General features: G+C 44.3%; 1 long non-coding RNA gene across 1 annotated transcript in view; it reads right to left on the reverse strand.

Moving 5' to 3' along the window:
• Positions 1-12,812: 12,812 nt before the first annotated feature.
• Positions 12,813-16,658, reverse strand: part of LOC134358802 (uncharacterized) — a 57,008-nt gene continuing 53,162 nt past the window's right edge. The window contains exons 2-3 of the long non-coding RNA XR_010020951.1: positions 14,706-14,804; positions 12,813-12,928 (exon numbers count right to left, since the gene is read on the reverse strand). This is a non-coding gene — a long non-coding RNA (uncharacterized LOC134358802). The remainder of the gene's footprint in view (positions 12,929-14,705; positions 14,805-16,658) is intronic.

The following is a 16,658-nucleotide window of genomic DNA, read 5'->3' on the forward strand; positions in this document are numbered from 1 at the left end:
TGTTTCAGCCAAATTCACCATCGCGGGCGGGGCCTCCATGCTGGCAGGCTGACCCGTCAATCTCACGACTGGGAACACGATTCCTCCGGCGATGTCATTACCGAGCAAGACTTCCACGTCTTTCATCGGTAATTCGGACCTCACCCCGATCGTGACTAGTCCAGAGACCAGGCTGCTCTGTAAATGTATCTGGTGCAAAGGGACTGACTCTGTCCCTTCCCCAACACCTTTGACCTCGACCTCCCCAGTCTGGGTCTCTGAGCTAAACTCTAATACACTCTTCAGTATTAGTGACTGACACGCTCCCGTGTCTCTCCAGATCCGCACTGGAACTGGTTTTAACCTCTCCTTCACTGACACCAGTCCGGCCGAGATAAACCTCTCGCGCCCTTCCTGGACTTTTTCAGACCTGTCCTTCCCTAGCGGTTCGCTTAACAGCTCAATACAGCCATTCAAAATTTCCGCTTTTCCTTTCCCCGTCTCCTTCCTTGGGGCAAAGCACCTGGACGCAAAGTGTCCGACTTTCCCACAATTATAACAGACGACTCCAGGAGACTTCCTACCAGACTGCTCCCGGTCTACCTTATCCTTTTCACTAGTCCCCGGCTTACTTTCTGACTTTTCCGGTGGACTCTCCCCGCCGTCCTGACTACCCTTCTGGTAGCCTTTACTCGGGGCAACCTTCATTTTATGCGTCAACGCATACTCATCCGCTAACTTAGCAGTTGCGGCTAACGTGGCTGCCTCTTTCTCATCGAGGTAGGGTCTCATACCCTCAGGGACACAACCTTTAAACTGCTCAATCAGAACCAGTTGCAGCAGTCTGTCATAATCCCCCTCTACCCCTTTCGAGGCGCACCAACGCTCACAATATGTTTGCATCTCGCGAGCAAACTCCAAATACGTGCGGTCCCACCGCTTCCTCGCATTCCGGAACCTCTGCCGGTATGCCTCCGGGACCAACTCATAAGTCCTGAGGATGGCCTCCTTCACCACCTCATACTTCTGGGCATCTTCCGGGGATAAAGCGGAGTAAGCTTGTTGGGCTTTCCCTTTCAGTACACTCTGAAGTAAGACAACCCACTTATCCCTCGGCCATTCCTGACTTATAGCTACTTTTTCGAAGTGGAGAAAGTACCGATCCACATCGGTATCGTCAAATGGGGGAACCAGCCTAACCTCCTGGGTCGCCCGGAACCCTCCACCTTGGTTCGGCACGAGCCCCTGCTCGGCCCTTATCTTTAACTTCTCCAGCTCAAATTCCCTTTCCCTCTGTTTCTCCTCTCTCTCCAACTGTCTGTCCCTCTCTCTCTCTTCTCTCTCCAACTGTCTGTCCCTCTCTCTCTCTTTCTCCTGCCTTTCTAACTCTCTCTCTTTCTCCTGCCTTTCTAACTGCCGTACCCGGAACTCGTGCTCGAGTCTCAGTTTTTCAAGCTGTACCTGTACCGCGTCTCCAGCAGGTTTTTCAATAGACACCTCCCCCAGCTCACCTTGGGGAAACACACCTTTAGATACATAGTGCTCTACAATAGCTCTGTGTATCTCCTCTCTCCTCATTGTCGACTTCACCTTAGCAAGATTCACCCGTTTGGCCACAGCTATCAATTCCGATTTCCTGGCATCCTCTAATGCCTCCAAGGTCGGCGCCTTTATAAATTCCTCAACCTCCATTTCTGCTGTTTGTCTTTTCTTTCTTTCGGGAATTTTAACCCAATCAATTTACTCCGTCCCAAATTTAGCGTTCAAAATCGCGGACGAGAACCCCACTTATGTTACGTACCCCGTAACTGGGTTGCCAAACCAGCAGAAATGGATCACTCAGTTGGAGTCTGGAGTACTAGAACTAAGAAAGTTTTATTAAAGAAACAAGTAACACAGTAATCGAAAGGATAATAAATGCAACAATTCAACAATGATAACCACACATGTGCACAGAATTAAGATAACAGCATCAATCAAGCTCTATCGTTGTCTAGGGGTAAATGACCAATTTCAAAATGACTCAAAGTTCAGGTCGCAGTAATCGTTGCCATGGCGATGGACAAGGTGGGGGAAGAGAGACGGAGAGAACAACTCATCATTCAGCACAGCTTCACTCACAGACCAGCGGGATGGCTCACAAACAGCTTTTGGGCGGGTCCTTGGTGATGTCACCTGAGGTCACCGACTGTGACCCCTCCTCCAGATGCGGTCGATCCTCTGCAGTGAACCCGGCACCCAGGCAAGGGCGGACACACACCGGGTTCCCGCTGATCGTACCTTTCCACCCTTGTCGTTGTCTGGGACTTCTCACCCACTCGTGAGAAGCGCACCGCTTCCAGGGTCTCGTTACCTCGGGTGGCGTGTGTGTCTGTCTTAGCGAACCTGTCCCTTTTTATCCCCCTGCTGGGGTATCGCCTGTCCATCACTTCAAACAGTTCAGGGTTCAAAGGGGGGAGCCGCTCCAGACAGCTCTTCCTCCCACATCCCTTCATTACACATCTCCAGACGCTGCTCCATTGTTCCTTATCTCTCCTTCCCCTGAGGGCAGGTGGCAGACCAACTGCTGATGCCACCGATGCTAGCCCAGGCCAGCAAACATCTTAATTTTATGTGTATTCTCGTAACACTTCCCCCCTTTAAGGATTTTTACCGGGAGGTAAAAATTACAAACATGACTACATTGTCTGATACATACACAATATACATCTTTAACAGTTATTTAGCTAATACAGAGAATTTGAAGCTGTCAACACCTTGACAGACAGTCATCACATTTTCTGTTCCTTTTACACGTGTTATTAATAACTCCTTAGACCAGGCTCCAACTCAGCAAACTTCATAGTGGCCAAAAACACTGATGAATTGCGACCAATGTAACCTCTCATTTGGTTTTGTCCCGGACCACAACAACAAGGGTCGTCCCATTCCGACTCAATTTTCTCTCGCAAGGGCTTAGTAGGAGGGGGACGGGTATTGACCGCAGAGTTATTGCAAAACTTCCTGCAGTACCCCACCATCTCCAAAAGCCTTCTGAGGGCCCTCTTGTCTGTCGGGGTTGGGAGGTCAGAGATAGCCTGCACTGTAGCTTGCATCACTGCCAGCTGCCCCTGTGTCACCACAATTCCCAGGTAAGTGACATTCGTGTGGCCGAATTCATTTTTTCCAAGGTTCACTATCAAGCTGGCTTCAGACAGCCGTGTTAAATTGCCAATACACACCTCTGTGTTCATCAGCCCTTTAGTCACTGAATTACTCAAAAAATATGGGTGTTGTTTACTTGGCCGCCCTATTGTAACCGACATAACCCAACGTCCCAGTTCTTTGCATTTCCTCGGGACAATCAAACACATGGGTGCGAGTCGTTTAATTACTCCTTCGGGGATTAAGGGAGAGACCTTATCAGTAGACCTGGCCAAAACAATAGCCTTCTCCCATCTGACCGATCCCATCCTAATCTTTTCAAAATGTTTTTTTCCTCTTATCAAGGGGCCCCTAGCTTCATTGATTTCCACGCTAACACCGACTAGGTTTGTTAGCATATCAAAAGCCGGTGACCGTCTCAGTTCGCGTCGGTCATGATCAATAACATTCTTCCCCCTGGGCAGCCGGTAAATCTCTTTCATGATTCCACCAACTGTTTCCCCCAGCACCGCAAAATGTCCACCGGGGGGTACTTCGTGGGCCATGTTAAAAACCTCATCCCCGTAACTCTTTTGCACCACCCCCCACTCCTCATCTGCGGATGCTGTACTTGATTTCCCTTTCTTCCTTAGCACTTCCTCATCCGCACAATAGCTTGTCAAGGCTGTGTCAGAGAGAGCGGTCTCGGCAAAAACCATCAGCCCCTCGTCTCGCTCCTGCGTCTGCACAAATTCTTTCCTGGCTACTGCTACGTCCGTCCCAGCTCCCTCACTACCTCTTATCTCACTACACCCTGTCTCATACAAGGTTGGCAGAAATGTTTCAGCCAAATTCACCATCGCGGGCGGGGCCTCCATGCTGGCAGGCTGACCCGTCAATCTCACGACTGGGAACACGATTCCTCCGGCGATGTCATTACCGAGCAAGACTTCCACGTCTTTCATCGGTAATTCGGACCTCACCCCGATCGTGACTAGTCCAGAGACCAGGCTGCTCTGTAAATGTATCTGGTGCAAAGGGACTGACTCTGTCCCTTCCCCAACACCTTTGACCTCGACCTCCCCAGTCTGGGTCTCTGAGCTAAACTCTAATACACTCTTCAGTATTAGTGACTGACACGCTCCCGTGTCTCTCCAGATCCGCACTGGAACTGGTTTTAACCTCTCCTTCACTGACACCAGTCCGGCCGAGATAAACCTCTCGCGCCCTTCCTGGACTTTTTCAGACCTGTCCTTCCCTAGCGGTTCGCTTAACAGCTCAATACAGCCATTCAAAATTTCCGCTTTTCCTTTCCCCGTCTCCTTCCTTGGGGCAAAGCACCTGGACGCAAAGTGTCCGACTTTCCCACAATTATAACAGACGACTCCAGGAGACTTCCTACCAGACTGCTCCCGGTCTACCTTATCCTTTTCACTAGTCCCCGGCTTACTTTCTGACTTTTCCGGTGGACTCTCCCCGCCGTCCTGACTACCCTTCTGGTAGCCTTTACTCGGGGCAACCTTCATTTTATGCGTCAACGCATACTCATCCGCTAACTTAGCAGTTGCGGCTAACGTGGCTGCCTCTTTCTCATCGAGGTAGGGTCTCATACCCTCAGGGACACAACCTTTAAACTGCTCAATCAGAACCAGTTGCAGCAGTCTGTCATAATCCCCCTCTACCCCTTTCGAGGCGCACCAACGCTCACAATATGTTTGCATCTCGCGAGCAAACTCCAAATACGTGCGGTCCCACCGCTTCCTCGCATTCCGGAACCTCTGCCGGTATGCCTCCGGGACCAACTCATAAGTCCTGAGGATGGCCTCCTTCACCACCTCATACTTCTGGGCATCTTCCGGGGATAAAGCGGAGTAAGCTTGTTGGGCTTTCCCTTTCAGTACACTCTGAAGTAAGACAACCCACTTATCCCTCGGCCATTCCTGACTTATAGCTACTTTTTCGAAGTGGAGAAAGTACCGATCCACATCGGTATCGTCAAATGGGGGAACCAGCCTAACCTCCTGGGTCGCCCGGAACCCTCCACCTTGGTTCGGCACGAGCCCCTGCTCGGCCCTTATCTTTAACTTCTCCAGCTCAAATTCCCTTTCCCTCTGTTTCTCCTCTCTCTCCAACTGTCTGTCCCTCTCTCTCTCTTCTCTCTCCAACTGTCTGTCCCTCTCTCTCTCTTTCTCCTGCCTTTCTAACTCTCTCTCTTTCTCCTGCCTTTCTAACTGCCGTACCCGGAACTCGTGCTCGAGTCTCAGTTTTTCAAGCTGTACCTGTACCGCGTCTCCAGCAGGTTTTTCAATAGACACCTCCCCCAGCTCACCTTGGGGAAACACACCTTTAGATACATAGTGCTCTACAATAGCTCTGTGTATCTCCTCTCTCCTCATTGTCGACTTCACCTTAGCAAGATTCACCCGTTTGGCCACAGCTATCAATTCCGATTTCCTGGCATCCTCTAATGCCTCCAAGGTCGGCGCCTTTATAAATTCCTCAACCTCCATTTCTGCTGTTTGTCTTTTCTTTCTTTCGGGAATTTTAACCCAATCAATTTACTCCGTCCCAAATTTAGCGTTCAAAATCGCGGACGAGAACCCCACTTATGTTACGTACCCCGTAACTGGGTTGCCAAACCAGCAGAAATGGATCACTCAGTTGGAGTCTGGAGTACTAGAACTAAGAAAGTTTTATTAAAGAAACAAGTAACACAGTAATCGAAAGGATAATAAATGCAACAATTCAACAATGATAACCACACATGTGCACAGAATTAAGATAACAGCATCAATCAAGCTCTATCGTTGTCTAGGGGTAAATGACCAATTTCAAAATGACTCAAAGTTCAGGTCGCAGTAATCGTTGCCATGGCGATGGACAAGGTGGGGGAAGAGAGACGGAGAGAACAACTCATCATTCAGCACAGCTTCACTCACAGACCAGCGGGATGGCTCACAAACAGCTTTTGGGCGGGTCCTTGGTGATGTCACCTGAGGTCACCGACTGTGACCCCTCCTCCAGATGCGGTCGATCCTCTGCAGTGAACCCGGCACCCAGGCAAGGGCGGACACACACCGGGTTCCCGCTGATCGTACCTTTCCACCCTTGTCGTTGTCTGGGACTTCTCACCCACTCGTGAGAAGCGCACCGCTTCCAGGGTCTCGTTACCTCGGGTGGCGTGTGTGTCTGTCTTAGCGAACCTGTCCCTTTTTATCCCCCTGCTGGGGTATCGCCTGTCCATCACTTCAAACAGTTCAGGGTTCAAAGGGGGGAGCCGCTCCAGACAGCTCTTCCTCCCACATCCCTTCATTACACATCTCCAGACGCTGCTCCATTGTTCCTTATCTCTCCTTCCCCTGAGGGCAGGTGGCAGACCAACTGCTGATGCCACCGATGCTAGCCCAGGCCAGCAAACATCTTAATTTTATGTGTATTCTCGTAACAGAGAAAAGAGCATGGCCTGGGTGGTGAGCATCTTCGATGGATGCTGCTTTTCTATGGCAATGTGTTCAATGGTTGGGAGGGCTTTATAATGTACTGGGCTGAATCCACCACCTTTTGCAGGATTTTCTGCTCAAAGGCATGGTTCCCATTACAGGCCGTTTTGCAGCCAGTCAGCACTCTTTCCACCATACATCTATAGATATTTACCAAGGTTTTTGATGACATGCCAAATTTCCCGAGGAAACTCCCGGGAAAGTAGACTCCCGAGGAAGTAGAGGTGCTGTCTTGCTTGTTTTGAAAATAATATTTATCTGATGGGACCAGGACAGTTCCTCTGAGATAGTGACACCCAGAAATTTAAAGTTACTGACTCTCTCCACCTCTGATCTTCTGATGATTATTGGCTCATGTACCTCTGGCTTCCCTCTCTAGAAGTCTACAATCAGTTCCTTTGTCTTATCAACATTGAGTGAGAGGTTGTTATTATTACACCACTCTGCCAAATGCTTCATCTCCCTCTAGTATATTGATTCAGCACTACCTTTGATGCAGCCCACAACAGTTGTGACAGTTTCCCTCAATATAACTTGACTTGACTTTATTACATGAGGAGTAAAAATCTTTATGTTACGTATCTGTCTAAATGTGCAAAGTGCAATTATAGTAATTTATAATAAATATTATGTACAACAGGACAGTCAATAACATTGAAATACAGTTGTCAGCATGAATTAAGCAGTCTGATGGCCTGGTGGAAGAAGCTGTCCCAGAGCCTGTTAGTCCTGGCTTTTATGCTGCAGTACTGTTTCCCAGATGGTAGTAGCTGGAACAAATGTGGTGGGGGTGACCCAGGTCTCCAATGACCCTTTGGGCCCGTTTTACACACCTGTCTTTGTAAATGTCCTGAATAGTGGGACGACCACAACTACAGATGTGCTGGGCTGTCTGCACCACTCTCTGCAGAGTCCTGTGATTGAGGGAAGTACAGTTCCCATACCAGGCAGTGATGCAGCCAGTCAGGATGCTCTCAGTTGTGCCTATATAGAAAGTTCTTAGGAATTGGGGGCCCATACCAAACTTCTTCAACTGTCTGAGGTGAAAGAGGCACTGTTGTGCCTTTTTCACCACACAGCCGGTATGTACAGACCACATACATAATATAAGGTGTTAATGAACCAGATGGAGTAGTGTAGAGAAAGTCAGAGAAACATTGCTTAGTTATAATAAAACCACACTGAAGATCCCCATTAAATGGTGTGAATTGGCTGAATTTCACATAGTGTTATTTTCAACCTAATGTATCCTCAGCATTCGCAGTTCCTGCGGTTAGTGTATGGTTCTGGTCAGAAGTCTCTCTCAACAATTAATATGTTAAGGAAGGAATAACAAGCAACCTCTAAATTGCATTACATTAATGCTCTAATCTATTCATCATGTGGATGAATCATTGCATACTGACCTTTAAATCACAAAGTTTAATGCCAATTTGACACATTTTGTGACATTTCCCCTTTGTCAGGAGGTTGCAGACTTGAAGTCCCATTCCAGTCCAATGGTTCAGAGCAATACTGACTGAGTGCTTCAGTGTACCAGACAAGATTTTATACTATGATCCAGTCTACTTGTTCTCATTAATATTAGAGGCCCTAAAGCTCAAAGTATTATCTAATTCTCTCCTCAACCAGAGGTGATAAAAAGTTGATAACTGCCTGGCAGGAAATATTTGCCTCTTAAAAAGATCTTTCTGATGGTTGTGTGGTTAAAAAGAAATCTTTCTTTGGACCGTAAAAAGTGAAATATTGAGAAGTACTATTAGGTCACTAAAGAATCAATTAAGTTTCAACAATAACATGTCTCACGTATGAATACAAATATATTTTAGAATTCATCTAGATTTATTTGATCTACATCATCAAATAGATGATTAAACAATCCAATATTTATTTGTTTCAAATGTCTTTATTGTGAAATAACGATCCAATATTTATTATAAAATTGAGTTTATGTGATAGTATTGCTTTATGAGACACTCATATAAGCTGTGGTGGGCAGTATTGGCACTTAGAAAAGAGAATATCAGCACCTCCTACTGATGGAGCAGTATGAAATCTTCCACATTTTCAGGACTCATTCAAAGAATTTCCAAATAGAAGGGTGGCCTCTTTCCCGTCACTATTGTAGAAGAATGGCATTAATATGAGATTGAGAGATGCTTCAAAAAAAGTAAAATTGATCATGACAAGCCCCAAAACTATGAAATATTGTGCTCAATAGACACTATTCTTTCAATTTCCTGCATGATCCTTTCAGATGGATTACTGGTAATTAATGCAAGTTTACTCAAAACAGTTTTACTGGTGATTGAGTGTCATATGTCTTGGCCTTCGTCTGTCTGCTCTTCACTGAGAAAACTGATATTATTCCCTTCTTGTTTGTATTTAAATTTTGGTGTCATGATATTTCATATACCTGACAAGGTAAAAGCTGAACTATTATCCTCTGAAGTAGCAATTTCAGCACATAATACTGAAACTAAATGAAATCCAAAATCCAATAACGTAGCAAAATGCCATTTCCATCTACATACCAGAGCCTCTTTCTTTTTGTTGAAAAGAAGTTAAAATTAAAATAGGCTTACTGCTTCCATCTCACTAACAACAAGCACTTGTATTGCAATAAATGATTTCAATATAATATGATTTTGTTCATGGAACTGGGAAGAAAAAGCAAATTGTACTTTAAGACCTTACAGGCAATTGAAAGATTATTTTAACTACTTTAAATGTTAGGTTTATTAACTTATGGAGAGACAGCTGCTGGGAAAATGCTAAATAGTTATTATTAAGTGGACTATATTGTGAGCAATACAGATTGATGAAAAATTAGTGAAATTATCTTTGGATTTACCAAGGGAGCACACACAAACACAAGTGACTACAGATGTTGAAATCTAGAGTAACAGTCTGCTGGAAGAACATAATGGGATGAGCAGCATCTGTGGGTGGAGAAGGAATTGCTGATATTTCAGGTTGAAACTCTGCATTAGGAGTAAGAGTGGAGAGTGGACATAGCTAGTAAGATGAGAAGAAGATACATGATGAGACAGCAGCCAAAGATAATTAGTGGACAGAGGGGGTGGATGAAGCATGATGGGCAAGTTGAGCCAAGTGGGGAGGAGAGAGATAAATTTGGGATGATAGAGGGATGCATGCAAAAAAGAAGAGCAAGATGGGGTCAAGAGGGGGCGAAGGGGGAGCGAACGAAGAGGCAGCTGTTAAAGGGTAATAAGTAGCAACACAGAGGCTACCAGAGCTGGAATCTGATAAGAAAGGCGAAAGGAGCCAAAAAGAAAGGGATCAGAGAGAGATAGAGAGAGGGAGAGGGGGAGAGGGAGGGTGATAAAACAGTGGGAGAGGGGAGGGGGGAGAGAGAGAGAAAGAGTAAGAGAGAAAGAGGGGAAGAGAGAGAGAAAGAGAGAGGAAGAGGGAGGGGGTTGGAGTGGGGGAAAAAACGAGAAGTGAAAACTATCTGAAAATAGAAAACTCAGTATTTATGCCATGGGGTTGGAGACTACCCAGATAGAATACGAAGTCTTGCTCCTTCAGCTTGTGGCGGATCTTATCCTAGCAGTGGAGAAGGCTGAGGATGGTCATGTCAGAGTGGGAATGGGAAAGGGAATGTGGAATATATGTATAATTTATATTCTACGTTGTTTGAACTCACAAATGTGAGATGCTATTGCAAGCAAGTTTTTAATTGTGCCTTTACCACATCACACTTGTGAATAATAAACTTGACTTAGCTTCACAAACAAACATGCAACTGGGAGTTCAGGATGGGCTTTCAGACAGATGGTATGGAAGGATGGTGGAAATGGAAGAGTGAATCAGGAAGTCACAGAGGAAGTGGACCCTGTGAAAGGCAGATAGGGGTAGAGGGGACAAGATAAGGTGAATGATGGAATCTCACTGATCTCTGGAAGAAGATGGTGCTAGCAAACTACGCTATCAGAAGCAACATCCTCAAGACAATTCACAAAGCAATTCCCTTCACTTCTTTTACATCTGCTTTTTATTCCAGATGTAATTCTGCTACTGTTGGATCCTGCTATCTACATTCTGGTGTGTTTTTGAGTCAATCTGCTACTTTGCTGTCTCCGAGAGAGTTCCATGAGGCTGCTAGGGTGAAAGGAGAGGTGTAGAGGATCTCTGTCTTTGTTCTCTTTAGAGGGAGATGGGGTGAGAACAGAATGTTTGAGCCCAAGATTAGATCATACATGATCTTACTGAGCAACAGCAAACTGAACTATATGGCCAACACTTGGTCTACATTCTATAATTCTGAACACCAGCACAGGCCAATTCCACCAACTTTTGGTGTTGTATATACAATGTACTTCCAGCAATAAGGCACTTGCACTGAACTTGCCCAGTACTGATAATGCTACCAGAAAACTGAACAGCTCACATTGTTTTGCAGTGAGCATTATTACCATATATTCCTGCGGTCACTTACCTAATCTCACTTCGTGCACATAGGAAATCTGAAGTTGATGAGGTGGAGTGGTTTGTAAAAGAGCTATTCAGTTTGAGTTGTAGGCTCTGAACAACCAAGTACTTAATATCTGTTGTAACCAATTCCACACCTTCAGTTTTATTGACTTCAATAAAGCTGAATATTAAGTACAGAGCAGTCTCTTTATCAGTGTTAGTGACGGGGAAAAAAATCTCTACACCTAACAACCTCATCACCGTTAGTGACTTGCTTTAACTCCCTTTACTTTACTTTGTTCATCAGAACACATTATTCACAATAATGTTTCCCCAATCAGAGTCAAAACATATGTCACATTAAAACCTGCATTATCAATATTCGATCTTAAGAAAATTTAAAATATATAGTTCTAATTTGGAAATATTCTGTCAATTGAATTGACGCCCAGTGTTTGGAAAACAACCAAATACTCTGTTTCACTTTAGGCACTTAAAGGTTCTGAAGATACTACCATTTTAGAAAAAATCAGGTTACAATTTTCTAACATAGTTTTAGTGATAATACGGTGGGTAGCTGATGTTGAATTCTATTGTGAGGTATTTTCTATTTAGCATTCAGAGATTGAACTGATTGTCAAAATTATCCAAAGCAACAGGTGCTGACCATCCATTTGGACAGTTGAATTTGTGGATTCAGACTTAATTTTGTTGGCATTGCAATGTGTTGTGGATAAAAGTCATTATGGGAATATAGGCTACCTCCTTCAGTCTGATTTGAAAAGTTAAGATTAATGTGGGTGCAGTCATGTGCAGAACCAGGAGCTTGCCTGAAGCTTATCTAAACAGAGGACAAAATCTTGTGTACACAGAGATAAGGTAAATGAAGAATACCCTCTAGAGGTTCAAAAATAGTTGACACTACTACAAACTCATCAATCCAGCAGTTTTTTTTAACTTCATTGCTACCCTTTTGAAAATGCTTACAATATTGTTTGGAATCCAGTGGAGCACTGCCTGCAGGTTAATAAGCCATTTTATTGATTTTTATAAATATCTACCCCCTGATCTGCACAGTGCACAGATCTCTACTGAAAAGGGTGCACAAATCTTCCTGAACACAAGACTTACAGGTCAGAACCCAAGCATTCACCTCACTATCTCTCACATACTGTATTTTCCTGTCAGTTTCAAGCTGCATAAATGTGTCTGCAAGTGCACTCAAGGTTTACACATATCCTATTGACAGAACAAATTATTCATCAGCTGTTGGCTGATTAACTTAAAAGCAGCTGGCTGCCTGCTAAAAAAAGTCTCAGCCCATTTAGCAGTGCAGGATTAAGAAAATGATGACGAATGTGTGCAAACTGTGTAGGAGTGAAGCATCTAAAAATTGTTAATGTACAGCATTTTCTTTTTATTTTGGAGAAGTCATGCAGGCATTCCTCAGAGTCTGATATGTATGTGTTTGTGTCTAAAAATTAGTTTATTTCTAACAAGTATAAGAATATGTTCACAAGACACTTGATGTGACATTTATTTGAATATCAGCTAATATATCATCAAAGGTTTAAAATAACACTTTGTAGCGGTGTGCTACACAGCGCTAGAATAACGACACGTAGTCGGTGAGTTGGAGTTGCGATAAAAGAGATTTGTTCAAACTTCGCGGCCTCCTTTAAAGCCTTCCCGTTCCTGCCCTCCCCGGGCGGGACTGCTGTGGGGAATGCATATTTACAGACCCTTTCTGCGTGCGGGATTTTCCCCCTGCTGGTGAAGATGGCCTGGCGCCCTTTTTGGGACCGACCTCTCTGCCGGCGTGCGCTGTTTCGTGAACCGGTTCGAGTGTGCTGGAAAGTGGGTCGCCACAACTTGTCTCTTTATTCCTGCTGAAATATCAACACGAGAAATATGTTTCATCAAACAAATGAAACAAAATGTTTTAATTCTGTAAATCTTAATGTCTTGAAATTGTAGATAAGAATGGTAGGAATAAATTTGCTGTTAACATCATACAGTGCTTCAGCAAACACATATTCCCAGAGAAGAGAAAATCTGCAGATGATGGAAATGTGAGCAACACACATAAAATGCTGGAGGAGCCCAGCAGACCATGCAACATCTATGAAAAGAGTACAGTCAATGTTTCAGGCCGAAACCCTTCGGCAGGACTGGAGAACGAAGCTGAGGAGTAGATTTGAAAGGTGGGGGCAAGGGAGAGAGAGACACCAAAAACCCCCCTTCACCACTTCCTATCCCCTTTTCCCTCTCTCATGTTATCTCCTTGCCCGCCCATCGCCTCCCTCTGCTGCTCTTCCTCCCTAAACCTTTTTTCTTTCTTCCATGCCCTTCTGTCCCTTTCACCAATCAACTTCCCAGCTCTTTGCTTCATCCCTTCCCCTCCAAGTATCACCTATCACCTGGTCTTTCTCTCTCCCCTTCTCCCACCTTTCAAATCTACTCCTCAGCTTTTTATCTTCAGTCCTGCTGAAAGGTTTTGGCCCGAATCGTCAATTGTGTTTTTTCTTCCCATAGATGCTGCCTGGCCTGCTGGGTTCCTCCAGCATTTTGCGTGTGTTGCACACATATTCACAGAGGTTCATTAGGACAGGCTCTAAGTATTACCTTCATTTATATCATTTACCTGCTCAATCGATTCACTTTCCTCCAATAAATAAATAAGAAGTCATAGGACCTCATCAGTTCAAAATGCCTGGATCAATAAAGCAGCTGACACTAGGGAGCAGCTGAGCAAACTTCTTTGCATAAAGCAAACTCAAGCCACAATGATCACATTTCATTGTGCTTTTTGGCATTTTCCATGGTCTACAGTGAGTACAAGGACTAAATTGTGAGCTACTGGGTTTAACGATTGTCTATTAGTCACCAATGGTTTGCAAAAGCCAATGTTTTGGCTGCACAGGATGGGGGAGAAGAGCACTAAACACAGGACAGTGAAAACAGTAGCAGGTCAATGTTTTGGAGGAGAGGGCCAGGGAGGCTGTGGGACAAAGGGAGATAGTTGTGAGAAATTCAAAATATTTATCAAGAATAGAAGTTATTTTCCTTGTCTAATAGAGATGGGCAAATGTAGCACTTGATACACTTGCCATCTAATTGCTGTCAAAATCAAGTTCACAGTGAAACTCAATCATAATTTTTGTGTGAATCTGGTGATCCCTTTACAGTAAGGCATTGAGCCATAATGTGCGACTTCTGGAATCACAAGCATCATGCATCCTTCTTCAAGTCTCTGACAGAGCAAATGCTTGAGCATCTGGAGCCTGCAGCAAATCATTGTTATATTTGCCGTGCATTTCTGCACCGGGACATTGAGCAGTCTATTGGTTTCAAATATCTTAGATTTCTTATATCCGGCTCAATGAGAAATTGATCAATAGATTTTAAAGAAGCATGAGAGTCACTTGCCTTCAAAGCAATGATGCATTATTTCTCCTATTAAATGAACAGCAATTGTAAATTATAAGCCAGAACAGTTAATCCAATCTTGAAGTGTCACTCAGCACCCCGTCAGTCAAAGTAAAATTTGTTTGCCATATATTCACAGATATCTTAAATAAATAAAGCACAACTTAATGGTAGGAAAAACAATAGAGAACTGAATAGTAATGTAAAGGAGAAGAAGCAATGACCAGTTTGTCCCACCTGATTCGACCATTTCAAATTCTTCTCCAAGCCAAACAAGAGCTTTGACTGAAAACGATACGCCTTTGTTGTTCAGAAACATGAGAAGATCTGCAGAGGCTGGAAATCCAAGCAAAACAGTTTTAAGGATGTCCTGAGGAAGGGTCTCATCCCAAAATGTCAACTGTACTCTTTTCCATTGATGCTGCCTGGCCTGCTGAGTTCCTCCAGCATTTTGTGTGTGTTTCTCCTTTAATGTTATTGGGTCAAAACCCCAGAACTCCATGCGCAACGGCACTATGAGAGGTCTTCAAAATGTCGCACCAAGTAAAAGTTCTACCAGTGCAAATAGCAATGCAGAAGTAATACTGACCTCGACAGGCATGCTCACCTAATATTTTATAGTAAGAAATGCCCTAATCTGTCTAAAATTCACGTAAGATAACAGTGGATGTTCAATAAATTATTTTGCATCTTATTTTCAATGTTTATTTACCTAGATGATGCAAGCCTTATTAAACCACTTTTTTTATGTTTTTGAAAGCCAAAGTGTTAACTTTGATGTGTTTGCATCTAGTTTAATAAGAGTGAATTTCAGCTGGATCTATATGCGTATTATATTGTAGCCTCTCTGACAGTAACCTAGCCTACAAACAGTCAGTTTTAATCATGCTTCCTTGCTTCACAACTAGCCTAACACAGAAACATAGTAACATAGAAACATAGAAAATAGGTGCAGGAGTAGGCCATTCGGCCCTTCGAGCCTGCACCGCCATTTATTATGATCATGGCTGATCATCCAACTCAGAACCCAGCCTTCCCTCCATACCCCCTGACCCCTGTAGCCACAAGGGCCATATCTAACTTCCTTTTAAACATAGCTAATGAACTGGCCTCAACAGTTTGCTGTGGCAGAGAATTCCACAGATTCACCACTCTCTGTGTGAAGAAGTTTTTCCTAACCTCGGTCCTAAAAGGCTTCCCCTCTATCCTCAAACTGTTACCCCTCGTTCTAGACCTCCCCAACATCGGGAACAATCTTCCTGCATCTAGCCTGTCCAATCCCTTTAGGATCTTATACGTTTCAATCAGATCCCCCCTCAATCTTCTAAATTCCAACGAGTACAAGCCCAGTTCATCCAGTCTTTCTTCATATGAAAGACCTGCCATCCCAGGAATCAATCTGGTGAACCTTCTTTGTACTCCCTCTATGGCAAAGATGTCTTTCCTCAGATTAGGGGACCAAAACTGCACACAATACTCCAGGTGTGGTCTCACCAAGGCCTTGTACAACTGCAGTAGTACCTCCCTGCTCCTGTACTCGAATCCTCTCGCTATAAATGCCAGCATACCGTTCGCCTTTTTCACCGCCTGCTGTACCTGCATGCCCACTTTCAATGACTGGTGTATAATGACACCCAGGTCTCGTTGCACCTCCCCTTTTCCTAATCGGCCACCATTCAGATAATAATCTGTTTTCCTATTTTTGCCAACTGAGCCTTGCGGTACCCCACTAGTCACCGCCTGCCATTCTGAAAAGGTCCCGTTTATTCCCACTCTTTGCTTCCTGTCTGCTAACCAATTCTCCACCCACACCAATACCTTACCCCCAATACCGTGTGCTTTAAGTTTGCACACTAATCTCCTATGTGGGACCTTGTCAAAAGCCTTTTGAAAATCCAAATATACCACATCCACTGGTTCTCCCCTATCCACTCTACTAGTTACATCCTCAAAAAATTCTATGAGATTCGTCAGACATGATTTTCCTTTCACAAATCCATGCTGACTTTGTCCGATCATTTCACCGCTTTCCAAATGTGCTGTTATCACATCCTTGATAACTGACTCCAGCATTGAAGTAATGATGTTATTACAGCTCTGAGGGTAAGAAATCATAAGAAATTATGCAGAACCGCAAAGTCACACATCCCAATTCACTGACTAATTGTGCCTTTCAGAATTTGAAGAGCC

Source organism: Mobula hypostoma, chromosome 2 (assembly GCF_963921235.1).
Source record: "Mobula hypostoma chromosome 2, sMobHyp1.1, whole genome shotgun sequence".
Taxonomy (NCBI): Eukaryota; Metazoa; Chordata; class Chondrichthyes; order Myliobatiformes; family Myliobatidae; genus Mobula; species Mobula hypostoma.